The sequence below is a fragment of the Astatotilapia calliptera genome, chromosome 15 (assembly GCF_900246225.1).
Source record: "Astatotilapia calliptera chromosome 15, fAstCal1.2, whole genome shotgun sequence".
Classification (NCBI taxonomy): domain Eukaryota; kingdom Metazoa; phylum Chordata; class Actinopteri; order Cichliformes; family Cichlidae; genus Astatotilapia; species Astatotilapia calliptera.
In genome coordinates this window covers 27,286,866-27,304,207 of record NC_039316.1, presented here as the reverse complement: position 1 = coordinate 27,304,207, position 17,342 = coordinate 27,286,866, and the positions used below count along the sequence as shown (strand labels likewise).

At 44.2% G+C, this 17,342-nt stretch overlaps 1 pseudogene; it reads left to right on the top strand.

The window, feature by feature from the left end:
* Window positions 1-1,125: 1,125 nt before the first annotated feature.
* LOC113006520 (histone H1-like) lies at window positions 1,126-1,929 on the top strand (annotated as a pseudogene).
* The last annotated feature ends 15,413 nt before the right edge of the window (window positions 1,930-17,342 follow it).

The following is a 17,342-nucleotide window of genomic DNA, read 5'->3' as shown; positions in this document are numbered from 1 at the left end:
GGCTTCTGCTATCTTTTATGGTGTGGTCTGCTGGGGCGGCAGCATCTCTGCTGGGGACAGGAAGAGACTGAACAGGGTGATCCGAAGGGCCAGCTCTGTTCTAGGATGCCCTCTGGACCCAGTGGAGGTGGTGAGTGACAGGAGAACGGCGGCTAAGCTGTCATCCCTGTTGGACAACATCTCCCACCCCATGCAGCAGACTGTGACAGCACTGAGCAGCTCCTTCAGTGGGAGACTGCGGCACCCACGGTGTGGGACAGAGAGATTTCGCAGGTCTTTCCTCCCCACTGCTGTCAGACTCCATAATAAAGACTTTAACTGATCAAGCACACACATCCATACATATGCAATAATACTAAGTGCAATAATCCTTTCTGTCATCGTTGTATTTTTACTCAGTTGTATATAGTATTTGTATTCTATTTTTATCTTATTGTATATTTATTTTATTGTATTCTACTGTATATAGTATTTTATTCTATTCTGTACAGTTGTGTACTGTATTTATTCTTATTGTATTCTAATTTTTGCCTCATAACTTTTGCACTGTCCACTTCCTGCTGTGACAAAACAAATTTCCCACGTGTGGGACTAATAAAGGTTATCTTATCTTATCTTATTTGTTTTGTTGGGTTAAAAATAATTGAATAAACTGGTGATTATATTTATGGATCACCATGGTATCATCAGCCATGTGATTTATTTATGCAGATGAAAAAGAGGAAGAATTTATATTGTAGATGAAAAATAAATCATAGGGAAAAGGTTTTGTGTTGATCAGCCAAAAACAACCACGATTTTATTTTTTGCTTTTAAGAAAGGATTGTTCACAAAAACAGAGAGAGAGATGTGTGTTGATTAAGCAGTGATGATAATAATGAACATGTCTTAGTTTGTCACTTTCAGGTGAAAAGCAGACCTGAATCAATTTTCCACATGCAGCAGTCGGAAGAAAGTTATACTTTAACATCATTGGAAACATGCAGGCCAAGTTTCTGGCTAACTTATTTACAGTGCCATGTGTTTCTCAACCTCACAAGCGAGCTCACTCCTCCCTGAAGATAAGGAATGCAGCTCCAAAGCAATAACATGATAAAGAGACAGCAGCAAGTCCTGAGCACAAAAAGTCCCAGCAAAGCAGCAGCAATGTGGATAAACAGCAGCAGCAGAAGAAAGCAAACCCATCTTCCTGTCTGATTGGATGAATTCCACGGAGGGGCGAGCAAGATGGCGGTGGCAGCATGTTGAAATGCTCAGAAAGGACTGAGTGACTCGGGCAAGCCACATGCGGCTAGCATGCTGGCTAGCGACATGAAAGAAATGGACCCTTCATGATGCGTTCAACGTGCCAGTGCTGTGGTGGGAAAGGCTCCATCATAAACACGCCCTGCGCCCTGTGCAGAGGTTCAGGCCAAGAAGAAGAAGACGATGACTTCCAAGCCCAAGAAGGTCGGCCTCAGCGTGGGCGAGCTGATTGTGAAAGCCGTGGCCGCTTCCAAGGAGCGCAACGGCCTGTCCATGGCCGCTCTCAAGAAGGCTCTGGCTGCCGGAGGCTACGATGTGGACAAGAACAAGGCCCGTGTCAAGACCGCCATCAAGAGCCTGGTGGCAAAGGGCACTCTGGTGCAGACCAAGGGCACCGGGGCCTCCGGATCCTTCAAGATGAACAAGGCTACTGAGAGCAAAGCCAAGAAGCCCGCCGCGGCCAAAGCCAAGAAACCGGCAGCAGCTGCTAAGAAGTCGCCCAAGAAGGCAGCGGCAGCACTTCAGCCACTAGCACAAAGTCAACCGCATCAGAGGAGGGACAGGACAAAGCTGAAGGAGAAACTGCCTGCTATTGGACTATTGATGTGGCAGAGGACAATAGTGAGAGTGGTGAGAACACAAATTTTGTTATTAAATGTGGGAAATCAAAATTTGGGTTAGCAAACCTGGGGAAAACAAAACTGACTGCTTAAGTTGGAAAATTGTGAAGGAGTCTGAAACACTGCGAAAATAGAAATATATACAGAATCACAACACACAAGCAGAACATGCATTAACCCTACTAACACAAACACAAGAGAGCTTATGAAGATTAGACAACATCTTAAGCGTGAGTCTGTTTATCATCTTGTCCAAGTCACCCCGTGTGATGCAAAGACCAGTGGACTCACAGCACATTAGTTAAGAAATGATTAAATAATAGCAGAGAAGTGTGTAGGAAAGGCAGCTGTAAGAACATGCTCTGCTGGATATGCAGCTCCACAGACATGCATTAGACCTGCCTAATAACACAAACACCCATGCAATGAAAATTAGCTTGTTATCTTTCATCAGTGTTAAAATAGTGTCAATTTAGCAGACACTTGTTATCAAATGCTGAATTTATCCAATGCAAAAAATTGACTCTCTAGGTTGCAGGACAACAGTTTAACTTTTGTGGGGAAAAAAGATCCTGGTTTGACCAACCAGAGATCAGACAATAAATTTATTTGTTGATATAGTAAATTGGGAGAAGCTTCCTGCTTGATTGAGCAGCACAAGTAATTTACTGTATGAGGGAAATTGTCTTTTGTGATACTATTTTGAACATGCATTTCTGTTGTCCTGTCAACTTAGTGGGTTAATAGCCGATATGCAAATTATTTGATTGGTTTTTAGATTAATGAAAGGTGACTGAATTCTAGCACGAGTGAATGGGATGTGTTGGAGTTTGTTAGAGTGGAGACTCTAAAACACTGAGTTTCCTGTTTTGATGTGCGAGTGAATCCTGTATTTAGATACACAACTCTGAATACGTCAGAACAAACGTCTTTTGTGAAGTGCATGACAGCATGTCACATGTTTTATGATGAAGGGGAAAAGGAAAAATTGAATAAAATAGATCTGTGGCTTAAATGAGTGAAGAGCACAGACCTGGTGATTAAACTCATAGCTAATATGACATTAGGGTTATGTTGTGTGTTGTGCAGTTGATGGTTGGTTTGGAGTGAATCTAGCTGATAATTCTTCTCCTGTTGTGAAGTTGATGAGGAGTTTGTGTCATGACTTAACAAGGCCTTTTTATTTTGATACTTTCACAGTGCACTGAAAGTTTGGTTTGATAATCTCTGTTATTTTTTATTTTTCATTTTTGAACAAGCACTGATTTTTGCTTGTGAATTTCTTTTCTTTGAGCAGATCTGCAAGTTGGGAATTAAAAGCGTTACACGTCGTCAAGAAAATTGTTGCAAGTGAGTTTCTCCACATTTAAAATGGGCTCAGGAGAAAGCCACTTATTTGGGACAATTAGGAAATGAGAGTCCCCCCCAAAAAGGATTCAACGAGGAAATCCAGTCTAAATTATTTTTCTTTTTGAAATAACGTCGTTTTGCTGAGCGTGGAAACGAATGCGATGATAATTTCCACAATTAGCAAAAGAAGGAACCACTGAGTGAATGAGTGAGAATTTTAAAATAACTGACTGACTGACTGAACATGATTGTGTGAAGTTAACCCCCACCTGACAAAGGTGCAGATGAACCCATGTGTTTCCTTTTACAGGAGCAGAAAGATGACAGCAACACTCGAGGTTGCATGATGATTTAACCTTTTAAATGCCATTTTCTGCGTCTGTGCATTTATCAGGTGTGTTATTCATAGGCTTGTGTTGCTCACAGAGATAACTGTGACAAAGTATGCATACGCCTGCGCAAGCGCTAATATTTGCATTTTCTTTTCTTACAGCATGCCAGTTCTTCATGTGGATTGATGATGCGATTTATACCAGGACAACTGGTTGATGTTTTTTCCTACTACAGGATTTCTGGGTTTATGTGTGAGGAAAACTGTGTTTACAGGTTATGAGTGGTGATGCTGTTGCATTGTGTTGATGGGAAAATGTGATGGCTACTTTGATAATGTGAATAACATGTGTGAAATTTCCTGTGTTGAGAACTGGTGTTACTTCTTTCCACAGCTATAGATGGCTAACTTTATGGTCTTTTTATGGCACCTCTGGAACCTGTCGACCTGCGTCTGACCACCAATGGTCACTGTGTTGCTAATGTTTGTTTTTCTATGACTGCGTGTAGAGGATTCGGCAGAAGCGGACAAGTGACATGAGAAAAACAAATAAGAGATACAGTGTTTCTGGGATAGTTTGATATGGGCTCATTTGCTGGCCACTTTTGAGCCCATAGTAATATATAAGTGGAGTGACTTTGCTTAAGAGCAGTCACCGATTACATTAATGTTGCCTGAGTACATGGGATGATCCATGTCTGAGGCGACTTATGAAAATAATTGTAGTTTACTGATTTGAGAAAACCTGCACATGACACTTGTCTTGCTGATGTTGAATGCTTCTTGTTCTTATGATACAATTGTTTACAGGTATGAAGTTTGATTTTACTTCCAGATTTTGCTTTCCAGGCCATGATGGTGTGTATGCAGGCTCCTGGGAGAGCCAGGTGTTAAGCAAACTTAATATGCAAAACACACTAACATTTTTATTGCAGGATTATAGGTCCAGGGTGGTGCTGCTCCAGGGGAGGAGATGCCCTGATGTTGCCTGGGATATGATCTAGCTAATCTTTTTCTTTAAGACAGGAATCCAGGTTTGGTGAGTTGACGCATGGGTGTGTCCATGCGTCAAGAGGAGGGGTCCAAGGATTAACATTAAACAATGTTTTTTATTATTGTTGCAGTGATTTGTGTGGTTAGCCGTTTTATTTACAAATATTAAACCTATGCAAGTGGTGTACCCATGAGCGTGGACAATTAAGGAGTCATATATCTATATATATATAGTCAAATATCCCCCTCACAGGACGAAGGCTTGAATGAGGTGATGGGGGTTGGTGGAGGCCATAAAACTAGAGTGCTGAGAGGTCTGCAGCTTGGAAATAGCTGAGACCCATGTTGACGAACAACAAAACCAACTGGTATGTTTGAATGTCTATTCTACATACATTTGGACTCTGGTCCTATGGACAGTGATGGAAACAACTGGAAGAGACATTCATGACGCTTTGCAGAGCTTAAACCACTCTGCAGAGAGACATGTGATGTGCACACCCGGAGGAAGCACCACCAAGCTGAGATGTTTTTGAAAATGTTATCTTCTTATTTTCACTATTAAATTAACAATTTCTTTGTTTGTTTGTGGGATGCAGTTTGCCATGAGATAAGATCAATGAGGAATGGGATAACTGCTAATACATTTGTTAAACTGTGTATCATTACAGTAATTTAGGGTGATTTGACATATGCTGAGTATAAAAATGTTTGCATTGAAACTGTCAGACATGAGGTATTCATACCTGGGAACTTTTCAAGCATAAAGGTCAAAAAGGGGGGAAATGTTAGATTTGTATTGTTGATTGTCATTTATGCTTAGAAATATTTACTTATATATGCTTAGAGTTTTGTGATTAGTTGTAGATTGGTAGAGGTTTTGATCCTTGATAGTCTGCAAACTTTGTGTGTATTAGACAGCACTTTGGGAGCATGAGAGGTCATACCGTGTCTTATTGTTTTATGGTAGGATTAACGTAGTTGCATCTGTTCTAGTCTAAGTGCTCTTTGTTTAGATGAACTGCAGGACTTCCTCACCGTGTTATCTAGGATGAACCATCCAGGGTGAGGGGGAGGCTACCCTCTTCCTGACCAAGGATGTTTGACCCTTTGATCAGCAGTCCACACACACACACACACACACACACACACACACACACACACACACACACACACACACACACAGGCAAGGTACTCTTTGTGTGTATGTAGACGTCATATGTTAATGAACTTATGCATATTCATGTAACCTCAATAAAAGAAGAGTGGTACGGGAGAACGGACGAGAGCAACTGGGGTCAAGCGAAGGAACGGTGCCTATCCGGTTCTCTCCCGTGCACGAGAAACATGAAGAAGCTTGCCTACTTGTGTCTTGCTTTGCAGTGTAATTATATTGCCTTCAACGTTCCAGCGGATGGGTTCAAGCTACAAACCTATCAAATGTCTTAAAGAAACATAAAGAAATCAAGTCGTTTTTCTTTCCAAGCTCCTTAAATATATATTATTCAAACCTCTGAAGGTAGTACTTATGACACCTTCACTAAAGCACTTTCTGTATTATGTCACTGTGATGTCACAATTCATCTGCAAACAGCGGTGTCTCCTGGGCCTTGTTGGTGATGTTTAGGTCAGCTCCATGCTTCAGAAGAAACTCGACACTGGAAACATTGCCTCGCTGACTGGCCAGCATCAGAGCGGTACCATGCTTTAAGGTACCCCTGTTCACTGAGTCAGGTGCAGCTTAGTGCAGAGAAAGGTAAAATGTCAGACTGTGCTTCATAGAACCCCTCTGCATTGTTTTTTTTGTTTTTTTAAACCCTCCTTTGAGTAAACAAGCATACTGAGTGTGTTTGCTCATCCATCTGCTGAAGTCCCTTCTGACCTAAAGTCAGACATGTCCTATCATTCTAAACATGCAGAGAACATGCAGCAAACGCAAACGAAATCACATCACAGAAAGTGGAAACCATAAAAAATAAGATCCTATTCATTTGTACAGAGAGTCGTGTGCCTCATATTCAATTGAATTGAATTTTATTTATATTGAACTAAGTCACAACAGTCATCTAAGGCATTTCATATTGTAAGGTAAAGGCCCTACAATAATACATACAGAGAAAACCCCAACAATCAGAAGACCCCTGATGAGCAAGCACTTGGCAACAGTGGAAAGGAAAAAACTTCCTTTTAACAGGAAGAAGGTAGAACAAGGCTCAGGGGGGTGGAGCCATCTGCTGAATGACTGGGGTGAGGTGAGGAAGACAGAGTAGAATACATGCTGTGGAAAAGAGCAGGAGATTAATAATAATTCATGATTAAATACAGAGAGGTGTATAAACACAGTAAGGGGGGAAAAGGGTAAGTGAAGAAGAAAAACTCAATGCATCATGGGAAGCGTCCAGCAACCGATACCTATTGAAGAGTAACTAAGGGAGGATTTAGGGTCACCTGATCCAGCCCTAACTATATCATTGAGCAAAAAGGAAAGTTTGAAGCCTAATCTTAACAATAGAGATAGTGTCTGTCTTCTGAATCCAAACTGGAAGCTGGTTCCACTGAAGGGGGGCCTGAAAACTGAAGGCTCTGCCTCCCATTCTACTTTTAAATACTATAGGAAGAACAAGTAAGCCTGCAGTGCGAAAGTGAAGTGCTCTATTGGGGTGAAATGGTACTACAAGGTCGTTAAGATTAGATTGGGCATGATTATTCAAGACCTTGTGTGTGAGGAGGAGGATTTTAAATTCTGGATTTAACAGGGAGCTAATGAAGGGAAGCCAATATAGGAGAAATCTGCTCTCTCATCAATCCCTGACAGGATGTTGGATTAACTGAAGGCTTTTCAGGGAGTTTTTAAGACATCATGATAATAATGAATTGCAGTAGTCCAGCCTAGAAGTAATAAATGCATGAACTAGTTTTTCAGCGTTTCTCTGAGACAGGATATTTCCAATTTTAGAGATATTGCACATATCGAATAAAGCAGTCCTACATATTTGTTTAATATGTGCATTGAAGGACATATCCTGGTCATAAATGACTCCAAGGCTCCTCACAGTGTTACTGGAGGCCAAGATAATGCCATCCAGACTAAGACTTTGGTTAGATACCATATTTCTAAGATTTTTAGGACTGAGTGCAATAACCTCACTTTTATCTGAATTTAGAAACAGGACACCCTTATGAGAAAAAACATTGAGGGAATAGTTTACCCTGCCCGGGATAGGGTTACCTGGTGGGGAAGGAGCCTGAGTTAGTGCGTGAGGTTAAGAGGTACCGGCTAGATATAGTCGGGCTCACCTCTACGTATGGCTTGGGCTCTGGAACCAGTGTCCTGGAGAGGGGCTGGACTCTGTCTTAGTCTGGAGTTGCCCCTGGTGAGAGGCGGCGGGCTGGGGTGGGTATTCTAATATGCCCTCGGCTTGCTGCTGGTATGTTGGTGTTCTCCCCGGTGGATGAGAGGGTTTGTTCCCTGCGCTTTAGGGTCGGGGAACGGGTCCTGACTGTCATCTACGCTTATGCGCCGAGTAGCAGTTCAGAGTACCCAGCCTTCTTAGAGTCCCTGGGTGGGGTGCTGGAAGGTGCTCCACCTGGAGACTCTGTTATCCCACTGGGAGATTTCAATGCTCACGTGGGTAACGACAGTGAGACCTGGAGGGGCATGATTGGGAGGAACGGCCTCCCTGATGTGAATCTGAGCTGTGTTTTGTTATTGGACTTCTGTGCAAATCACAGTTTGGCCATAACGAACACCTTGTTCGAACATAAGAGTGTCCATAAGTGCACGTGGCACCAGGACGCTCTAGGCCGCAGGTCGATGATTGATTTTGTAATCGTATCACCAGACCTGCGACCATATGTTCTGGACACTCGGGTAAAGAGAGAGAGCTGTCAACTGATCACCATCTGGTGGTGAGTTGGATCAGGTGGCAGTGGAAGAAGCTGGACAGACCCAGTGCACCTAAACGCGTAGTGAGGGTGTGCTGGGAAGAATTTTGGACTGCCTCGAAGAGATTCTGGCAAACAGTCAGGCGTCTCAGGAGGGGAAAGCTGTGCTCTACCTACACTGTGTATAGACCTCCTTAATCCAACTGACTTCCGAGGAGGAAGGTGAGGTGAGGAAGTCAGAGTAGAATACATGCTGTGGAAAAGAGCCAGAGATTAATAATAATAATTCATGATTAAATACAGAGAGGTGTATAAACACCAGGGGCGAGGTTACTGAGCCAGTTAAACAACTCCTTGGTGGCAGAGCCCCTGGTGTGGATGAGTTCCGCCCCGAGTTCCTGAAGGTTCTGGACATTGTAGGGCTGTCCTGGTTGACACACCTCTACAATGTTGCGTGGAGATCAGGGGCAGTACCCCTGGACTGGCAGACCGGGGTGGTGGTCCCCATCTTTAAGAAAGGGGACCGGAGGGTGTGTTCCAACTACAGGGGGATCACACTCCTCAGCCTCCCTGGGAAAGTCTATGCCAGGGTGCTGGAAAGGAGAGTTTGTCCGCTAGTCGAACCTCAGATACAGGAGGAGCAATGCTGTTTTCGTCCTGGTCGCGGAATACTGGACCAGCTCTTCATCCTCTCAACGATACTTGAGGGTGCATAGGAGTTTGCACAACCAGTCTACATGTGTTTTGTGGACTTGGAAAAGGCATTCGACCGTGTCCCTCGGGGTGTCCTGTGGGAGGTGCTGGGGGAGTATGGGGTGTCTGGCCCATTGCTACGGGCCATTCGATCCCTATCCAGTGCGAACCGCTTGGTTTGCATTGCCGGCAATAAGTCGGACTCGTTTCCGGTGGGTGATGGGCTCCGCCAGGGCTGCCCTTTGTCTCCGGTTCTGTTCATAATTTTTATGGACAGGATTTCTAGGTGCAGCCAAGTGGCGGAGGGCTTTCACTTTGGTGGCCTCAGAATCTCATCTCTGCTTTTCGCAGATGATGTGGTTCTGTTGGCCTGATCAGGTGATGGCCTCCAGCTCACACTGGAATGGTTCGCAGCCGAGTATGAAGCAGCGGGAATGAGGATCAGCACCTCCAAATCTGAGGCCATGGTTCTCAGCCGGAAAAGAGTGGAGTGCCCACTCTGGGTCGGGGATGAGTACCTTCCCCAAGTGGAGGAGTTCAAGTATCTCGGGGTCTTGTTCGCGAGTGATGGGAGAAGGGAGCCGGAGATCAACAGACGGATTGGTGCTGCGGCCGCAGTGATGCGGACGCTGCACCAGTCCGTCGTGGTGAAGAGGGAGCTGAGTGTATAAGCTAAGCTCTAAGTTTACTGGTCGATCTACGTCCATACACTCACCTATGGCCACAAGCAGTGGGTAGTGACCAAAAGAACGAGATCGCGGATACAAGCGATGGAAATGAGCTTCCTCCGAAGGGTGGCTGGCCTCTCCCTTAGAAATAGGGTGAGAAGTTCGGCCATCCAGGAGGGGTTCAGAGTAGACCCGGCCCCGGATAAAGTGGAAGAAGATGGATGGATGGAGAAACAGGACAGTCATCATCCAGTTCTTTAAGTCTTTAAGACAGATCTCAATCAGTTGAACTCATTTAACTGATTGATCGTCAAGTACGACAATGACACCACCGTAGTAGGGCTGATCTGTGATTGAGATGAGACAGTGTACAAGGACGGCAGTAGAGAATTTGTCCCACTGGGGATCAGAAAATAACCTGAAGCTAAATGTCCTTAAAACAAAAGAACTCATCATGGACTTCAGAGGGCACACACAGGTCCACTCCCCTCTCCTTATAAACGGAGCATGGGTGAAATACGTCTCCACTTTCAGGTTTTTGGGCACCTGCAGCTCTGCTGATCTCACCTAGACTCACAACACCATTGCCCCTGTATAGGAATTTATTTTACTTATGTACTAATCACATTATTTTATTGTATAATGCCTTGGTGCCACTGGATTTTAACAAGTCTGACACCCATACTGTAAGACAATTTGTGGGGGTGTAGTAAGGAAGTTGGGGGAAGCAGACCAGAGTCTTTAGTCTTCAGCAGGTACACTTGATCCGTGTCCTGGGGAAGACTAACCTGGACCAAAAGCTGCTGCTGGTCTTCTACAGCTCCTCAGTGGAGAGCATGCTTTCCTACTGCTTGTGTGATTGGTACACAGGGGCCACAACTGAAAACAGGAAGGCTGCACAGAGGGTAATTAACACCACCCAAAAAAATCACTGGCTGCCCTCTGCCAACCATGGAGGTCCCACACCTCCAGACACTAACTAACACTAACAGCTTCTTCCTCTGGGCCATTCCAACTGTAAACAAGCCCTATCCCCCCACTCTCAGGCTCTGTCCAATCATCTCACAAATCTGAGGCATGGTATGAGTAACCCACATTTTTGTTGTACATGTACAATGACAATATAGGGCTATTCTATTCTATTTCTGAAGTTTAACCATTTGGTGTGTGTTCTTTGGCTTCACAGATAGGTAGAGTTGGGTGTGATCTGCATAGCAGCGAAAATGTATGCTATGCCTTCTGATGATACTGCCTAAGGGAAGCATAATGTAAACAGAATTGGTCCTAGCACCCTGTGGAACTCTGTGGAAGAGGACTCTCCATTTACATGAACAAATTAGAGTCTATTAGATAGATATGATACAAATCACTGCATTGCAGCACCTGTAATACCTACATCATGCTCTAATCGCTCTAATAGGATATTATGGTCGACAGTATCGAACACTGCATTGAGGTCTAGCAGGACAAGCACAGAGATGAGTCCATTGTCAGAGGCCATAAGAAGGTCATTTGGAACCTTCACTAAAGCTGTTTCTGTACTGTGATGGGCTCTGAAACTCTTCGAATAAGCCATTCCTTTGCAGATGACCTGTTAGCTGTTTGACAACTGCTCGTTCAAGAATTTTTGGAATGAAAGGAAGGTTAGAGATTGGCCTTACTTAAAGGGTCAAATGATGCCTTTTAAAGTAATGGTTTATTTACTACCGGCTTGAAGGCCTGTGGTACATAGGAAATTATAAGAGAGAGGTTGATCATATTCAAGACTGAATCATTAACTAATGGTATTACTTCTTTTAGCAGTCTGTTCTACAAGACTTCCTTCGGTTATGACCTGCTCTCAGTAACAAGGTCTACAGATGTCTTTAATTTCTTAGCAAGTTTAGTCAAATGTTTTAATGTAAGCATCCTGTCCTATTATCACACGTGAAGCTGAAGCATCACTGACCTCCACATGACCTCTCCTGAAGAGTCTGTCTTGTGGTTTAGAGGTCAGATCTCACATTGACTGATCACTGGGTGAATGTGGTGAAAAACCATTGACCAGGCATGTCATCTCTGACCTCACTTATTGGTTTGCAGGGTTTGTTTTTTTTCTTTAAGTAAAAAGTGACCATATTTAAGTAAGAATGTTAAGCTGGTAGGGATTCCTGAAAACTGATTGGATAAACATACTCACCTAAGAGGCCTAGTATTTACATAAGGGCTGAGTTATTTTTTTTAAAAAGAGCTCTGCCACCTTGAGTACCATCATCAGTCAATACGATCATTCCTGGAATCCTGGCTGACAAACTGCAACAAAGACTCCACTTCCTTAGGACGCTGAGGAAAAACCATCTGGATAAGAACCTAATGGTAGCTTTTTACCACAGCACCACAGAGAGTGTCCTCACCTACTGAATCACAGTTTCGTATGTTAATTGCTTGGTAGCGAACAAGAAGAACCTGCAGAGAGTCATTAAGACAGCACAAAAGATCATCAGTTGTCCCTTACCCTCTCTAGAGGACATAGCCAGCACTTGGTGTTTCAGGAGAGCTATAAAGGAATGTTTATCTCGTCTTGTAACAAGTTAACTATTTTAACTACATGTGCATGGACCTGTACAAAGGGTCCATGTACAGGAAACAAAAATCTGGATTTCCCAGAAGGTTATGATCATGTCACCCTTACAGTAAATTAATAAAGAAGCCTAACATTGTGTTGCATATCAGCACATTTTTCCATCATGAATGAACAGTGTGGACATAAAAACATAAGCAGGTGAATGAAGCTGAAAATCTGAAGAAGAAACATTTGAAGTCAGATGTCATGTTACAGACATAAAACTGGAGGGTTTGCCCAACCGTAGCTCAAGGTTCGAGCAGAAGGTTTTTTGTTTTTTTAAATGTGAAACAAAAATGCCCTCCAGATCAAGATCAGCCAGACCCTGCAGGAACTGGAAATCCTTCTACCCTCTCCAATCTTAGAAGAGGTTTACAAGTTTGTGGACAAGGCTCAGCAGGCCCAACACTGTAAAGGAAAAGAAAGACAACGCAGGAAATTTCACACCTTGCTTTCAAAAACACACACTCCTCAGTCTGAACCTACACAACCCAGAGAAGAAAACACACCTGAAGTCAGTCAGGAGAAATGGGTTAAGAACTTTTCAGACAGGATTCTCACTGAACCTGAAAAGAGAGTATTAGCCAAAGGACTCAATTTTGCCATTTCTCCACAACAGTTGCCCATATTGGACCTCATCACAGCCACAGAATCTGCCATACGGATTAACAAATTATCACAGACAGAAGCAGAGCAAATCCGGATGAAAGTCTCAGCCACGCTCTCCAGTCCCTCCATCCAACCTCACAATACAGGAAAAGAAGGTCGTCGCTTCCCTGAGCAAAGACCACAACATCACTGTTTTACCAGCTGATAAGGGAAGATGCACCGTGGTCCTAAACACTACAGATTACCATACAAAGATCACTACTCTCCTCAGTGACAACAATACCTACGAAGCCCTAAAGCGAGACCCCACAAGCAGCTACAAAAAGAAAGTTATAGCTTGCCTTCAAGACTTTGAAAAGGACAAAATTATTGACCGCCTTACATATCACCGCCTTTACCCAGGGGATGCCATACCCTGCATCTATGGACTTCCTAAAATCCACAAGGAAGCTGTCCCACTCAGACCCATAGTCAGTAGCATAAACTCAGCCACTTATAACATTGCTAAACACCTTGCTACCATCCTTGCTCCTCTCGTGGGGAACACCCCACACCACATCAAGAACTCCACCGACTTCACCGACAAGGTCCAGAAACTTACCCTGGATCCAGATGAAACCATGGTGTCCTTTGATGTAGTCTCTCTCTTCACTTGCATACCCACCATGGAGGCCGTGGAGACTGTCAGAAAACGACTACAAGAAGACAGCTCCTTGGAGGACAGGACCAACTTCACACCCGATCAGATCTGCACACTGTTAGACCTCTGCCTCACCACTACATATTTCAAGTACAACGAAGGGGCTCCCCCGTGTCACCTATTGTAGCCAACCTTTACATGGAGGAAGTGGAAAGGAAGGCTCTTGGCTCTTTCAAAGGAAGAGTACCCAGCCACTGGTACAGATATGTGGATGACACCTGGGTCAAAATCAAGACACAAGAAGTGGAATCCTTCACTGCGCACATTAACGCTGTGGATAAAAACATCAAGTTCACCAGGGAAGACACAAAGGATAACTGTTTGCCTTTCCTGGACTGCGCTGTGCACATTGAAGAGAACGGCAAACTCAACATCGAAGTTTACCGGAAACCCACACACACGGACCAGTACCTCCTCTTTGACTCCCATCACCCTTTGGAACACAAACTTGGAGTAATTAGGACCCTACACCACCAGGCAGAACATGTTCCCTCTAAGCCTGAAGGAAAAAAGAAGGAACACACACATGTAAAGGAAGCACTCAAAACGTGCGGCTATCCTAAATGGGCGTTCTTAAAGTCAGCAAAGAGGCACAGAAAAGAAGACCAGACACCAGCGAGGGAGGATAAGAAGGACAGACGCAACAACATTGTCATCCCCTATGTAGCCGGTGTATCAGAGAAACTCAGGAGAGTTTTCTCCAAGCATGACATCCCGGTGCATTTCAGACCCAGCAACACGCTCAGACAGAAACTGGTTCACCCGAAAGACAAAACGCCAAAACACAAACTTAACAATGTGGTGTATGCTGTACAGTGCAGCGAGGAATGCTCAGACCTCTACATTGGAGAGACCCAACAGCCACTTCACAAGCGCATGGCACAACACAGAAGAGCCACCTCCACAGGAAAAGACTCAGCAGTCCATCTGCATCTTAAGGATAAAGGACACTCTTTCGAGGATGCCAATGTTCACATTTTGGACAGAGAGGACAGATGGTTTGAAAGAGGAGTGAAAGAAGCCATCTATGTCCACTGTGAGCGACCATCTTTGAACAGAGGCGGGGGTTTACGACACCAACTCTCTGCCATCTATAATCCAGTTTTGAGATCCCTTCCCAGACGCCTTAACGCCCACTCACATCCTGGGCCATCTGATCTCAGGAATTCGCATGATAAGGTGGGGCCAGGTTTCACAGTGAACACACCCGAAACTCTGGCTGATTGGGACCCACACCCAGTTTCACACCTTGGCTCAGGCGATTAGAGGATCATCAGGGGGTCCTTTTGTCCCTCTGTGGGGGGTTACTCCCACTAGGTTTATATCTGGGACTCTCCACCATTTGACCTTAGAACTGAAGAAGCTTCTCGGATGAGAGGTGAAACGTCTTCAAGCAACGTAAAGAAGTCCAGACACTTTTCTTTGCAAGCTCCTTTGACTACGATGACCTGGATGACTGAGAACCTTCACAGACAAAAATGACAAATCAACCAAAACACAAAGTAAAGCTTTATTGGTGATTAACATCACATTTAACGGCTGAATCAGGTAAGAGGCGTTGTTAGAGGCTTAATGAGAAGCAGAAAGCAGTAGGTGTCCTGACCTCTGACCAGGATCCTAATGCACTGCAGCTGTCCATAATAAGCAGCTTCACGAAGAGCGATCCAGCCTTTATCATTTGGCTCCATAAGGCTGCTTAACCGCCTCTGGACCAATTCCATCAGAGCCTCTGCATCCCCATTCATGATGATGGACTGTAATGAACTGACCTCTCTGAGGAAACACACAAACCTTCAGAACCACAGACTTGGAGCCAGAGTCAGATCCAACACAGAGCCGCTGCACTGGAATAACACAGAGTTAAAACCACCATAACAGAACCAACAGATAGTCAGAACAAACACAGAACATGAGTAGAACGACAGAGTCACAAGCACAGAGCAAGTCAGAAACAACCCCACCCCCCACCCACCCACCCAACACACACACCCTGCAACCATCTCCAGACTGTCTGACACTCACTCTGAAACGTCTATTGATCTCTTGCTGCTTTCTGATGTTTGTGGATGTTTCCATCCTCTGAGCTCTATTTCATTGCAAACTGACTCACCTCTTGTAGACCTTGTAGAGCATGTCCACAGCATGTCTTTTATCCTGTCTTCCTTCTCTCACCCCAACCGGTCGCAGGAGATGGTCGCCCCTCCCTGAGCCTGGTTCTGCCGGAGGTTTCTTCCTGTTAAAAGGGAGTTTTTCCTTCCCACTGTGCTTGCTCATAGGGGGTCATATGATTGTTGGGTTTTTCTCTGTATCTATGAAGCGCCTTGAGGCGACTTATGTTGTGATTTGGCGCTATATAAATAAAACTGAATCGAATTGAATTGAATTGAATTGAATTGAATTGAATTGAATTGAATTGAATTGAATTGAATTGAAACTGTGACAGGGCTGTGGGAGGGTTTATACAATTTTGGATGTGGGGGGCAGGTTCAGGTGCAGGAACTGTCTGCACCCCTTTGGGTTAGGGTTTGTTTGGATGATGATGATGATGAAGCCTGTTTATCAGACAAGCTTCTCTCAACAGCGATCTGCAGCAGCTCCTCGTCTGCCAGGTGACTGTAGATACTGTAGTCATCCAGGTTCTGCTCAGAGACTGCCATGTCAGACAGGGGAACAGGAAACGGTTTGCTCTCTGTGTTTCTCGTTAATGCCAGCAGCGTGTGAACAGCAGCGGGTCATCCAAGATGATGGCGTTTTGGCCTCAGCTGCTGCTGAATGATGTCAAGACTGCGGGTCAGCGGTGTTTGTTTCCTCCAAGCTGAAGACAAAAATTCAAACACTGCGAGAGCTGCTGTCAGCAATATCTTCTGTCCTGCACCCGAAAAACAGCCTTCACCAACAACACAGATGGAAACAGGATCGATGCACATAACCAGACTCACAACAGCCCAGACAACTACTAACTGATTTGTGTATCAATCGTTTAAACCCGGTCAGTCAACAGCAGCCTGATAAAATTTCAAAGACTCAACTACTAACCCATCTCACACATTTAAATTCAATGATTTCAAACACACAAATGTAACCTAAATTAATTCAAAATCAGAATCATTAAAGAAAAAAATTGGTAAACACAGAACTGAGTGTTTGATTACAATCAAATTGGATGATAAAAACAAAACAACATTCAAGTGGATTCAAGTGTGGTTGGAAGTTCCACAAATTCAAACATATAAAAATAAAATAAAACAAACTGTTGACTGGGTACTACCTGTGAAACCATCCAATCAGGAAGCAGCACTCTCTGGTGTGCAGCAGAAGGTTCTGGTTCAGAGTCTGAGGGTCTGATCAACTCTGAGCTTTCATGAGCCGGACTGTCAGCCAACTCTGACACTGAGACTGCAGCTGAAGGTCAGCCCCTGTTCTTCTTCTCCTCCTCCTCCTTCTCCTCCTGTCTGTCTGGTCTCACCTGTCCCCATCTTTTTGCATTATGTGTTTTTTGTCTCGGTATGATAGTGTAACTTAAGTGGCTTACCTGCCTGCTCTGTCCCAACTACATGTCATTCAGAAACTCCAGGCATCTAACAAAGGGCCAACAGGGCTAACCTGTGATTACCTGCTCTAAAATGATGATTGAACACAGGAAACA